General features: G+C 39.3%; 1 protein-coding gene and 1 long non-coding RNA gene across 5 annotated transcripts in view; one reads left to right on the forward strand and one right to left on the reverse strand.

The window, feature by feature from the left end:
• The window catches only part of adamts6 (ADAM metallopeptidase with thrombospondin type 1 motif, 6), a 293,482-nt gene that overhangs the window by 181,101 nt on the left and 97,760 nt on the right, over positions 1-14,621 (reverse strand). The window lies entirely within an intron of this gene.
• The window catches only part of LOC138757345 (uncharacterized), a 33,399-nt gene that overhangs the window by 16,514 nt on the left and 2,264 nt on the right, over positions 1-14,621 (forward strand). The window contains exon 2 of the long non-coding RNA XR_011353521.1: positions 6,930-7,010. This is a non-coding gene — a long non-coding RNA (uncharacterized lncRNA). The remainder of the gene's footprint in view (positions 1-6,929; positions 7,011-14,621) is intronic.

Consider the following 14,621-nt stretch of genomic DNA (forward strand, 5'->3'; position numbering starts at 1 on the left):
AATGTGCCATCGGCAAACCAGTGTTTGCTTTGCATTAACAATTGAAGATTTAGCACTGTGGCAAAGACTATAATGTGATTTTCAAAATATCCCGAGTCAAAATATAAAAACTCTTCACTATTCAGCAGTTTTACGTAGTCTTGAGGAAAAACAATGTCTCTGCAAAACGTTGGAATGACTGGTCCTGCATGCTTCTTGCTTCGTATGTTTTTCATTGTATTTTTGATGTTTTCTGCACTAGGAAGTTTTCCAACTACTGCTTGACTACATCTATCAAATAATATTGAATGCAGAGAATCAGATGTATTGGTGGCCTTCTTGCAAATCATTTCATAAGTCCTTGCTGCTTCAACGCTTGCTGCATCTGCATGGTTAATTTGCTCATTTGAATGCTTAATTATATTGTCACCAATTGTAGATACTCGAGCCCAACATTTACTTTTATGATATTGGTCACACTTCCAATTAATTGCATCATTATTTTGCAGTAGTACAGGTGTCATTGAACACAAAGCTTTTTCTTCCTTTCTCAGACTCTACAAAATGAAGCGCCATTTCTTTAATGGTGTTGGTGGAAGACTGAGTCAAAAGGAGTAACCTATCAAACTCAACTGTTAATAATAAATGTTTAGATTGATTGGTTGGTTAACCAATTCATTTTTTACATTCATTCAATTTTTGGTGAATTATCCTGAGGTGAAATTAATGGTGGATGAATTTTCCGTCGGTGAATTGATTTTGGTGAATTTACCTGTAACCCAGGGTGAGTAGGTTAATTAGTCATATGGGTGTATTTGGGTGGCATGAGCTTGTAGGCCAGAGGGGCCTGTTATTGTACTGTATCTATAAACACTAAAAACATATGCAGAATATACATGCCAGGCTGCCATTCTCTTTGTATGAAATTAGGAGCCTCCATCTTTTAAAGCACCTATTAATAAATTGCTGGATATTGCCCTGGGATTCTTAACTAATATTAATTTCAAAAAAATTATATTTCCTGAGTAGAATGGTTCCATATTTAGGTTTATATACATATACATATCTTCTTTGGCTTGGCTTCGCGGACAAAGATTTATGGAGGGGTAAATGTCCACGTCAGCTGCAGGCTCGTTTGTGGCTGACAAGTCCGATGCGGGACAGGCAGACACGGTTGCAGCGGTTGCAGGGGAAAATTTGTTGGTTGGGGTTGGGTGTTGGGTTTTTCCTCCTTTGTCTTTTGTCAGTGAGGTGGGCTCTGCGGTCTTCTTCAAAGGAGGTTGCTGCCCGCCGAACTGTGAGGCGCCAAGATACACGGTTTGAGGCGATATCAGCCCACTGGCGGTGGTCAATGTGGCAGGCACCAAGAGATTTCTTTAGGCAGTCCTTGGACCAATGTGCTGGCAAGCAGATTTGCTAGAGCTGTGGGGGAAGGTTTAAACTAGTTTGGCAGGGGGGTGGGGAACAGAGTGTGAGAGCAGTGTCCAGGGAGTATGGCCACCTAGCTAGGAACAAAAAAGATTACAAAGGTAGGATGGAGATTAGGGTAGAAGGTAAAAAAGAGAATATATGTGAGGGTCATTCTCTGAGATGCATATATTTTAATGCAAGAAGCATAGTGAACAAGGTAGATGAGCTGAGAGCATGGATAGATACTTGGGGTCACGATATTGTGGCAATTAGTGAGACCCGTCTACAGGAGGGGCAGGACTGGCAATTTAATATTCCAGGATACATTTGTTTTAGATGTGATAGATCAGGGGGTAAACAAGGAGGAGGAGTTGCTCTGCTTGTTAAGAAGGGCATTACTGCTGTGAGGTGGCAGGATGGTATGGAGGGATCGACCAGTGAGGCTGTTTGGGTGGAATTGAGGGGTGGAGGAGGCAAGAGGGTGCTAATAGGGGTGTATTACAGACCACCAAATGGGCCAAGAAAATTAGAGGAACAAATTTGTAGGGAGATGACGTATATGTGTGAAAATCATAAGGTAGTGATCATGGGAGATTTTAACTTCCCACACATTGATTGGGATACCCATACGGTTAGAGGGCTGGATGGGCTGGAGTTCGTTAAATGTGTTCAGGATTGTTTTCTAAATCAGTTAGTAGAAAAACCGACTCAGGATGGTGTAATACTGGATCTCCTGTTAGGTAACGAGCTAGGTCAGGTAGCGGACATTAATGTTGGAGAACCAATTGGGTCTAGTGATCATAATTCTGTTAGTTTTAGGGTAGTTTTAGGGAAGAGCAAGGAGAGGCCTAAAGTTGAGGTTCTGGATTGGAAAAGAGCAAATTTCGAAGGAATAAGAAGGGATTTGGGGAGTATTGAGTGGGACAGGATATTTTCAGGTAAGGATGTTAATGAAAAATGAAGGATATTCAAAAAAGAAATTTTGAGGGTACAGAGTAGTTATGTCCCAGTGTGGATCAAAGGAAAGGCTGGAAGTCATAGGGAGGCTTGGTTTTCGAGGAATATTGGAAATTTGGTTAGGAGAAAAAAGGAGGTGTACAAGAGGTATAAAAAGCAGGAAGCTGAGAAGTTGAAGGAGGACTACAAGGAATGTAGAAGGAATCTTAAGAAAGAAATTAGAAAGGCCAAAAAAAGGCATGAAGAGGCTTTGGCTCACAGAGTAAAAATAAATCCAAAGGGTTTCTATAAGTACATTAAAAGTAAAAGATTAGTGAGAGATAAAATTGGACCCCTTGTAGATAGCGAGGGTAGGCTGAGTGAGAAGTCTGAGGAAATGGGGGAAATTTTGAATGATTTCTTTGCCTCGGTATTCACTAGGGAAAAAAATGTTGAACCAGTTGAAGTAAAGAAAAATAGTGGGGAGGTCATGAAGCATATAAGGATAACCGAGGAGGTAGTGATGGCTGTGTTAAAAAAGATAAAGGTGGATAAATCTCCCGGACCTGACAAAATATTCCCTAGGACACTCAGGGAGGCTAGTGGACAGTTAGTGGGGCCATTAACAGAGATATTTAGGATGTCACTGGCCACGGGGGTGGTACCAAAGGATTGGAGGGTGGCGCATGTGGTTCCTCTGTTTAAGAAAGGGTCCAAATGCAAACCTGGGAATTATAGGCCTGTAAGTCTGACGTCTGTGGTGGGCAAGTTGATGGAAAGTGTTCTGAGGGATGCTATTTACAAATTTTTGGAGGTACAAGGATTGATAGGGAGTAATCAGCATGGTTTTGTCAGGGGTAGATCATGCTTGACAAACCTGATTGAGTTTTTCGAGGGGGGTTACAAAAAAGGTTGATGAAGGGAAAGCTGTGGATGTTGTCTATTTGGACTTTAGTAAAGCTTTTGACAAAGTTCCCCACAGGAGGTTAGGAAAAAAGGTGGAGGCATTAGGTATAAATAAGGAGGTAGTGAAATGGATTCAGCAGTGGTTAGATGGGAGGTGTCAGAGAGTAGTGGTAGAAAATTGTTTGTCCAATTGGAGGCCGGTGACTAGTGGAGTTCCTCAGGGTTCGGTCCTGGGTCCACTATTATTTGTTATATATATTAACGATCTGGATGTAGGGGTGGAGAATTAGATAACCAAGTTTGCGGATGACACAAAGATTGGTGGTGTTGTGGACAGTGAGGTAGATTACCGTAGATTAAAAGGTGATTTAGGAAGGCTGGAGGTGTGGGCTGAGAAATGGCTGATGGAATTTAATACAGATAAATGTGAGGTGCTACATTTTGGAAAGGCAAATTTAAATAGGTCATATACATTGAATGGTAGACAATTGAGAAGTGCAGAGCAACAAAGGGATTTAGGAGTTATGGTAAATAGTACCCTCAAGGCTGATACTCAGGTAGATGGTGTGGTGAAGAAGGCATTTGGAATGTTGGCCTTCATAAATCGGAGTATTGAATTCAAGAGTTGGGAGGTTATGATGAAATTGTACAAGGCATTGGTGAGGCCAAATTTGGAGTACTGTGTACAGTTTTGGTCACCAAATTATAGGAAAGATATAAACAAAACAGAGAGAGTGCAGAGAAGGTTCACAAGAATGTTAACAGGATTTCAGGGTCTGAGTTACAGGGAAAGGTTGCGCAGACTGGGGCTTTTTTCTCTGGAGTGTAGAAGATTGAGAGGGGACTTGATAGAGGCGTTTATGATTTTAAAAGGGACAGACAGAGTAAATGTGGATAGGCTTTTTCAATTAAGAAAGGGGGAGATTCAAACTAGAGGACATGGTTTAAGATTGAAGGGGGGAAATTATAAGGGGAACATGAGGGGAAATTTCTTTACGCAGAGGGTGGTGGGGATATGGAATGAGCTTCCGGCAGACGTGGTCGAGGCGGGATCATTGGTTACATTTAAGGAAAGACTGGATCATTACATGGATAGGAGGGGACTAGAGGGGTATGGACCGGGTGCTGGTCAGTGGGACTAGGAAGGTGGGGATTTGCTACGGCATGGACTAGTAAGGCCGAACTGGCCTGTTCTGTGCTGTAAGTGGTTATATGGTTATATGGTTACCTGTTCTTTGGTGCACCTCTGACACGCACACAAACGTGAATGGACAATGGTCTGTATTTCTGATACTATGCATAAAAATTTTAATTATTTTCACTGGAAAGCTGCAAGAGAGATACTTTGACTTGGCTCACCTGAACAGCTATTATTGCATGAGTTTTGATGAATTCATATCTGCACATCACAACTTCTGCAAATTTTGTTCAATGCTTAGTTGAACTATAATCTAATTCAAGCAGCATTTACTTTGCAACAACTTGTTCACAGATGCCCAGTGTGAGTTCTGCCAAAGTCACTCAGCTCCTCAACTCATTACAACCTTTGTCCAAACACAGACAAAAGAGCTGAACTTCAGGAGTGATGGTAAATGCCCTCGACATCAAGGCAGCATGTGATTGTGTATGACCTCAAGGAGCTTTGACTAAACTGAAGGCATTGGGAAACAGGTGGAAACCCCTATGCTGATCAGAATCATAAATAGCATAAATGAACATGGCTGTGGTGATTAGAGATCAATGATATCAACTGCAGAATATTTCTGCTAGTGGTCCAGATGGTAGGGTCCAAGGCTCAAACATTTTCAGCTGTTTCTTCAATCATAAAGTCAAAAGTTGAGATGTTTGTAAATGATTGCATAATGTTCATCATCCTTTGCAACACCTTAGATAATTAATCTATATCCAACTGCAGCAAAACCTGGGCAATATCCAGGAGTGGGCAGAGAGGTGGAAAGTAGCATTTGTGCCAAGCAATGATGAAATCCAACAAGAGAAAATCTAGCTGTCATGCCCTGGCATTTAATGATAGTATCATCACTGAATACCCCACTATCAATATTCTGAGGATTACTATTAACCAGAAAATGAAATGTATACTTCTACAACTTTTTGAACACAACGATGACACAAAATTGATTCTGCAGTTTATTGATCAGAAAACATACAAATTGAAAGCACCAGAGTTAGGAGTTTATGAGGGAGTTTTTATTAAACAAGAAGCTGTCATATGTTTTGATTCCCATTACTTTTCCCAAAATGTTTTTATGTGCGTAGAGAAATTTATGGATTCCTAATTCTTAAGCAGACTGACACTTCAACTATCATATCCTTTCAACAATAGGTTATGTTATCTACATTCCAGACTTCATAATTCCACTAGCACAGCACGATTAGCTGTGCACGTTATGCAGAGTGTTTTGCATCATTTACATTCCATTACACTGGACAACAAAGATTTCACTTCCTGAACACTTTTGGATGTATTTTATGGATTTTTGGGCTGATGATCATGAAAATCACCTTAAAATTTTCCTATCGAGTATATTTTAGATATAAAATATATTTGTTATCTCATGTCATATTTTAAGTCTACTTCAAGCAGACAAAACCATGTAGTGCAACATATCATTTAAAATTCATTTTCTGCACTTGCACTTGGACTTGTTCCCTGCTGATCTTAATGTAGTCAGTGATGAACATGGTGAAAGGTTTCACAAGGACATTGCAACCACTGAAAATTGGTATTAGGGCAACTGGAACCCATCAGTGCTGGCCATCTGTTGTTGGACACTGACACAAGAGGCATCGTATGACGAGTACAAATGAAAATCAATGGTAAAACATTTTTAGGCCAGTTGAACTGACGCAATGTGTCAGCATCATTAAGCAATTAAACATGCTAAATTCAATAAAAGTTCACATAATGTTTCTCCAACTTACAAGATACAGCAAATCTGAAATTATCTTTGTCTTCAATTTGAAGTTATCTATCATAATCCCCATTTTTTTTCAGGAAGTAAACCTCTGAAAAAAATTTGTTGCCCATTGTAATCTACCAGTCAATAGCAAACAAAACTTTACCAAAACCTCTGGTTGTGGGAAAAGTAAATGGCTATCTCAACCAAATTTTATAGGCATATTTAAAGTTTACTTTGGATTCACAGGAAAGGCTGAAGGATTTTCTCTTTCATAAAATTCACGTTTAGTTCTGCAAATAAATAGAATTTGGTAATGAGATTACCGTGAATGTGGTACCAGTTAAGTGGATAGAAGAAGAAATGTATAAAAAATTAGTAGTTTCTTGCTATGTGCTTGTAGATTTTCACAAATAAATGAAAATCAGGAAGCAAACTTTTGAAAAAAATTGGTGTCTATTGATTTTTTTTTCATTCTCCAACTAACCATTGTGTCGCTTTTATGAACGAATATCCATGTTCTCTCTTTCTAACTGTCTCCATCAACCCACTAATCAGTTGACTCAGTTTCAGCTTGTCCATTGCACAGCTGTGGCCTCACTTGAGTTACCCTTGATCAAGTCCTCCCTCCCCAGCCCTCCCTCCAAATTAAATCAGTACTAACTAATTTTCTCTCCTTTCCAATTCTTGACCTGAAGGTTCCTTGACCTTAATTTTTTTTTCTTTTTTTGAGATACCTCCTGGCCTGCAGTGTTTTGAGATTGTCTGTTCTTTCTTCAGATTGCCAGCACCTAGAGTTACTTGATTTTCAAAACTGGTGCTCCTCAACTTACGATGGAGTTACGTTCCAGCAAACCCATTGTAAGTAAAAAAAAATCGAGTCGATAAAGAATACCACACCTACCACGTTTTTATAATTAAAATTTGAGTACCTTATTCCACACTGAAAAAAACCATTAACGTACACAACTGAAAGCACACTGGGCATGAAGATTGTTTGAAGCATTGAACTAAAATTAATTGCTGGATGGTGGGGATGCTAAAGTGACGGGGTCATCAATTTCACTCTCTTCTGATAATGCTCGAGAACAGCTTGTAAAATGCACTGTGTCATCGACACTTGTGATGAGAGAGTATGCTGTACAATACTTTTGTGTGATGCTGCCATGGCCGGCATCGCGAGAGAGTAATGTACCACATATCGCAAGCATGGGAACAAATCGGAATTCAAAATTAAAAGTATGAATTTGAAACATCATAATTTTGAAAAATCATAAATCGGACCATTGTAAGTAAGGGAGCTCCTGTAACTCCTTAGTAATTTTGTCTCAAGTAACCAGGAATGAATGATAAAATTGCAAAATAACTTCATTGACCATTTCAGTAGATTAAATCTGAAAATGGAAATTTCCCCTGAAGCCCCACTGAATCCCTTTTTAATGGGGGCAATTTCATCAATATACAAAAATTATCAATGTTTTAAGGAAGAGCAAATGAGAAACAATGTTGAAAAATATATGGCCATGCACTTTGGTAGAAGAAATAAATGGGCAGACTATTTTTTAAAAGGAGAGAAAACTGAAAATACCCAGATGCAAAGGAACCTGATGTGTAGTATAGCCTAAAGGTAAACTTGTAGGTTGAGTCGGGGGTTAAAAAGGCAAATGCATTCATTTCAAGAAGAATAGAAGGTAAGAGCAGGGATGTGATGCTGAGGCTTTATAAGGCACTGGTGCGACCTCACTGAGTAATGTGAGGAGTTTGGGGATCCTCATTTAAGAAAGGATGTGCTGATGTGAGTGAAGGTTTGAGAATGAGGGGGATCTCACTGAAGTATACCGAATGTTGAAAGGCATGGACAAAGTAGATGTAGAGAGGCTGTTTCCCATGGTGGGAAAGACTAAGACAACAGAACATAACTTCAAAACAGAGGAGGCATTTCTTTAGACTGAGGCCAGTGAATCTGAGGAATTTGTTGCCACAGACAGTTGTAGAGGCTAATTCACTGGGTATATTTCAGGGATTAGTTAGGGCATCAAAGGTTATGAAGAGAAAGTGGCGCAGTTGGGCTGGTTGAAAAATGGATCAGCTCATGATTGAATGGCAGAAAAGACTCGATGGGCTGAATAGCCTATTCCTGCTCCTCTGTCTTATGATCTTGGCGTCTTTCAAGGGAAGGGTTCTTTCTGGAATCTCCTTTTGTCTTCAGCAGGAAAGCAGTGGTTATTGCTGGGTCCCATTCCAATAATTTGGCATCCCTTGTTCAGGTCTACCTTCTTTGCAACACATTTAAATGGACCTTGTCTAGTCCAAAAAAGAAAATGTCTATCTTTTTTTTGTTTCCTGGTTTGTCTTTAAATTGAAGATATATATATATGTGTGTGTGTGTGTACCTCACTGACAAAAGACAAAGGAGGAAAAACCCAACACCCAACCCCAACCAACAAATTTTCCCCTGCAACCACTGCAACCATGTCTGCCTGTCCCACATCAGACTTGTCAGCCACAAACGAGCCTGCAGCTGACGTGGACATTTACCCCTCCATAAATCTTCGTCCGCGAAGCCAAGCCAAAGAAGATATATATATATATATATATATATATATAGAAAGAGAGCTAAAGCATTCCCAGCATCAAAGCTTAGGCTGAGGGATCAATTTTGACTTTGGATAAGAGTATGATGCTGTCTTCCATCCAATAATCTCAACAAAGGATATGATAGGAAAGCCTCATTTAGATAATAACAGCCCCTTACAGGTATCCAATATGCCAGTCAAGTTAGAAGCTTTATCCTATTTGTGGAAGGGAGCCAGGAATTGGGAGAGGGAGTGGAGAGCGAAAAAGTTGGGGCAATACTTAGTGCTTCTCTAGCTCCATCAAAGCATTTTCTTACCTGTTGGTGAAATTGCCTCCAGCAGTCCATTTAATGATTGGTGGCTTGGCTGCTCAATGCCGAGACAGCCATAAAATTATTTCCCACCCTTTGTTAAATAAGACTTCCTTCTGGGATTTAAAAAAAATAACCCAAGGCATGCATAGGTCCTTTTTCTTTCACTACAAAAATCAATATAAACAAATACATTATGTCAAAACAAAATTGTATGGCTAATAATAATACCACAATTAAAGTTGTTACTAGTAGGTCATGCTGCTAAATCTTGACAATCCGTGCATTACAATTCATTATGAAGTAAGTATTGCAAGAACACTAGTTTTGTGTTCATACGCTGCACAAAAATGTGCCATTATAAATATTGGCCAAGATTTGCAGCTTGCCAAAATAAAAGTAATGCTAATAAGCATTCTTGTAATATTTGATCCCGGATTTAACAGTGCCTTGGACTTGGTTTTGCACTTTTTAAAATTCCTCCAACATGGGCTCAATTCTCAAAACTAAGCAAGAAATCTAAATCCTCTTCCTAACATTCCTTAGACACAGCAGGCTACATTTGTCTGCAATGCCCCAAATCGTCTGCTCTCAGTGTGCTCACTCTCCAAATCTGAGAAAGTGTTTTACAATAGATCTGACTAAAACAAGTGATTGGTGTCACTTTGCTATCCATTTCCAAAGAAAATCCTTGGTGTACACTGTCTTGTTCACAACCAAAAATCAAAAACCAAACACAGCAGCTCAAGTATGCATCCACTAATAAACTTCTAATCTTTATGAAATATTACAAACAAGACAAGATATTCAACCATTTCTTTAAAAATGCAAAACATTTCATTAGATTAATAAAGGAAGTGTACAGATTTGATTCATTTGGGAAAAAGCTAGAATTTTTAGAACATCGTCGAATGTGGAAGCAGCCCCTTTGGACCCACATGCTCATACTGACCAAAATGTCCCATCCTCACTAGTCCCACATTATTTTTGGCCTTTATTCCTCCAAATCTATCATAAAACGATGAGACATCAGAGCAAAATAGGCTATTTAGCTCATTGAGTCTGCCCTACCATTCAATCATGAGCTGATCCATTTTCCCACTCAGCCTATTGCCCAGCCTTCGCCCTATAACCTTTGATTTGCTGGATAATCAAAAGCCGATCAATCTCTCCCTTAACATCTTCACCTCCGCAACGGCCTATGGCAGCAAATTCCATAGACTCACCACCCTCTGGCTAATGAAATTCATCCTTATCTCTGTTCTAACTGGACACCCTTCAATCCTGAAGTTGTGCCCTCTTGTCCCATCCTATGGATCCATCCAAATTTTTCTTAAGCATTGCAATCATCCCATCTTTCAGCCCGTTCCATAGTCTCACCACTCTATGTTAAAAAAAGTTACCTTTGTCTAAATATTTGTTGGCACCTCAAAGGAGTATTAGCTTGTTCTTTCATAGTTCATGAGGAGCAGGGCATGATTCCTAGACAAAAAAAGGTCTTGCATACTCAAGGTCTTTCCTTTATGGGCTTTCACAATGCTAAGAAAGTCATGTGAGAGCAGGATCTGTGGCTGAAGGAAGATGGAAACGGGAGAGAAAGTCATAGTTTGGTGAAGAAATCAGGGATTAAAAAAAGGATCATCGTCAATCGATAGTAGAGGGGTCAGAATTAAGGAAGATTTAATTATTGAGAGGGTTAAGTTCTATTGTCAAGAGACTAGCTTTGGGTGGCAATCAAAAACTAGACATGGTAGGCAGATGAAAAGATGCTGGTCTTTAATGTCTGGGAATAGCTGAGCATAGAGGAATGGTGATGGGCATGCTGCACAAGAATCACGAGCCTTGAAGCCAAAAGTGAACTCTTCTTAAAGAGGTACTATTCATGTTTGGGTTCTCAGTCCTGAACATTGTCTGACAGAGCAGCCACTCCTACATTTTTAAAATCTAGAGTGTATACAGGTGGGCCCTGCATTTCAGGGGCATTGCATTCCCAGAAAACAGTTAATCTTGCAATTTTCTTGCAAAGCCATGCTATCTAAACCTGCATCATTAAATGGCAACTTAGCATAACCATAAGGCTGTACATATTGTGCACTGCGGGATACAAATGTAATTTTCACGGTTCTCCAGTTGTTAACAAGAGACCCCAGAATAACAACAACCCAAATAAAGTAGTTGATTGCTGATTTTATTTTAATTTGCATTCGATTTGGATGACATGGACACAAACCTCCAGTGTCTGGGCTGCATTCTGTCAACAAACCCATCTAGTCCTCCTCCACCACCAACTCCCTCCAGCTGGCAGAACTTGTCCTCACCCTCAATAACTTGTCTGACTCATTCCACTTTCTCCAAGTCAAAGGATTATCAATGGGTACATGCACGGGCCCCAGCTATGCTTGCCTTTTTGTTGGCAATGTGGAGAAATCTATGCTACACAGGCAAGGTTCCTCAACACTTTATCACCTACATTGGTGATGCCTCAAGCACCCATGATGAGTTCGTTGACTTTATCTATTTGCTGCCAACTTCAACCCCAACCTCAAATTCACTTGGTCCATCTTGAGTGACACCCTTTATTGATCTCTTTGTATGCATCTCAAGAGAAACTCAAGCCAAATATTTTCTACAAACCCACCAACTTCCACATCTACCTCGATTATGCCTCTTCACACCCAGTCTCCTGTAAGAATTCCATTTCTTTCTCACAATTCACCCGTCTGCATCACATTTCCTACCAGGTTGAGTCTTCCATGCGAGATCATCCGGGATCTCCTCCTTCAAAAAACATGGCTTCCCCTCTACTACCATTAACTCGGCCCTCATCTAGATATCGACATTACCTGCACATTTGCCCTGGACTCCTCCGCTCCCGCACGTAGAAATGACATGATCCCCTCCCCACTAGCCTCCACATCCAACATATTATACCCAGTCTGTTGGCTAATGCCTTTGCTAGAATTTTATAATCTGCATTCCAAAGTGATATTAGTCTGTATGATGAAGTTTTTAGTGGGTCTCTGCCTTTCTTCAGTAGCACTGTAATTACAGCAGTTGAAAAAGGTTCCGGGAAGGTTCTGGTCCAACATATCCATCAAAAGAGGCATCAACAGATCTTTAAATTGTCCATAGAACTCAGGAGGGAACCCATCTAACCTGTAAAGTACCCAGGGCTTTCTCTATTTCTTCTCTTGTAAAAGGTGGATCTAAATCATCTTTTTCTCTCTCTTCCTAGTTTAGTTAAAAATTCTTCCATCTTGTTTTCCTCTAGTACTAATTCTGATTTATATAGTTTCATATAGTATTGTCTAAACATATTATTTATTTCTTATTGATTATATGTTATAGTATCAGCTTCTGTTACTATTGCATTTATTATTCTGGATTATTCCTCTGCTTTAACATGCCAGGATAACATTTTAGGTGCCCGTTCTCCTAGTTCATAATATTCTTGTTTAGTTTTTGATATCATTTTGACTGTTCTATATGTTTGTAGTGTATTATATTGTAACTTTTTATTCTCTAATATTTTATATTTTTCTTGTGTTCTTTTTCCAATTTTGTTATATCCTTCTCTAAACCTAAGTCTCTTATGGTCTTTAGTATAAGAAATAATTTGTCCTCTCAAGTAAGCTTTAAGTGTATCTCATATTAGAAAATTATTGTCAGTAGAAGGAAGATTGTTTTCTCAAACTATTTCTAACTGCCTCTTGATAAATTCACAAAAATCCTTCTTCTTGAGTAATGGAGCATTAAGGTGCCATCTGTACATAATTTCTTACTTTTCCATTATCGTGATAGTTGCCAAATACTCCATTTTTACCACTCTACTTTGTAACTAAGCAGACATTAAAAATAGGTCAATCCTTATATGTGAATCATGTATCCTTGAGTAAAATTAGTAGTCTCTTTCTAAGGAGTTGAGCCACCTCCATATATCAATTAAATTTAAATCCTACATAAATGATCATTTCATTTTTGCAGCTTTCATCCTTGTTACTGTTCTCACTGATTTGTCCAATGTTGGATCTAAACAAAAATTTAAATCTCCTTCAATCAATATATTTTGTCTTCCCCCTGTGGTTTTTAAAAAGATATCCTTCACAAAGAGCCCCAAAAGCGTGCCAAAAAAAAAGCCCATGGAATCTCTTGAGGAAGAAGAACCCCTCCCTTTAGTACCATCTTGTTTTGCTACTCCTTTCCATGCACCATTCTCCCCTTTAGACCGGATTCTTCACTCTGCTACTACTTTTCCCTAATTTTTTTCCCCTTTTACTGAGCTCTCCATGAACACTTCTATACCTTTTATCAAGATGGCTTTGCAAAGATAAAAATATACATCTCTTACTAAGTTCTATTATAAATATTTTCACAACCTACTCCCTCGGCAACCTCAATCGTTTTTTTTTTAACAAACTTCACAGAAAGTCTTCCACCTCGTTCTTGGTCTTGGAAAATCGCCAGTTGCCTTCTGCTACTTCAACCCTCAAAGTTGTGAGATATCTCATTGAATGTTTCAAGATTTTAGCATGCAATTGTCTTTTCACATCTTCAAATTCTTTTCTTTGTTTAATTAAGGTCGGGCTAAAGTCTTGAAAAGATAGGACCTTTTCGTTATCAACCTTGGGCGGGCCATTATTCTGTTTAGAGTAATCATATGCTGATCCTAGAATTATCTCCCAATCTCAGTAGTTTAAAAGCCTCACTAGAACTGGTCTTGGTTTCTGATCGCCGGCTCCTCTGGGTCCAAGTGTTCAGTGATGTCTCTCAATATGCAGTTTTTTCTCCAAATTTGTCTTCTCCTAACACTTGTTGGATCCATTTTTGAAAAAAAGTTCACCTGGTCTCTTCCCTTGATTCCTTCATTTAGTCTGATAATTCAGACATTATTCCATCAACAGAACTTTTCCATATGCTCAATTTTGTCAAGCAGTCCTTGTTTATCCGATTCCCATTCTTTGGCATTTTTTTTCCAAATCCCCAGATTTTTCATGCCTTTTCGTTAATTCAATTTCTGCTTGACCTACTCTCTCCATCAGGTCTTCATCAATCTCTTCTATTTCGGTCATTTTTTCCATCACCGTTTCAACACTTATGAATTGGTTACTCAAATTCTCTATTTTTTCCAGGATGATGCTCAGCTCTTGACCTGACTCCCCATTTTTACCTGGTTCTGCTGGTCCCATTGCCATTTTCACACTGCTCCCTTTCAGACTTTCACCCAAAGTTCCCGGTTGAATAGGAGCTTCTTCGGCCTTTGTTCTCAGTTGCCTTGGTTTCTTTGTACTAGGTTTATCCATTTTTGATGAAGAAAATCTTGATTTTCATGTTTCAACTGTCTATTTAGCATTCTTCATAGAATGCTCAACTAAATTACGCCTGTCTAGGTCCTTCATATGGCTATGCCCCCTATCCTCTGCTATTTCATAAACATCTTCCCCTCTCCACCTTCAGCACTAACCACTCCCTCCATGACTCTCTCGTCAACTCTTCATTTGGCACCACTTGCCCCCTTGGCATCTACTCCTGTGATTGCAAAAATGCTACAATTGCTCCCACACCTTTTACCTCACCACCATTCAGAG

This window comes from Narcine bancroftii, chromosome 3 (genome assembly GCF_036971445.1).
Source record: "Narcine bancroftii isolate sNarBan1 chromosome 3, sNarBan1.hap1, whole genome shotgun sequence".
In the NCBI taxonomy this organism is placed as follows: Eukaryota; Metazoa; Chordata; class Chondrichthyes; order Torpediniformes; family Narcinidae; genus Narcine; species Narcine bancroftii.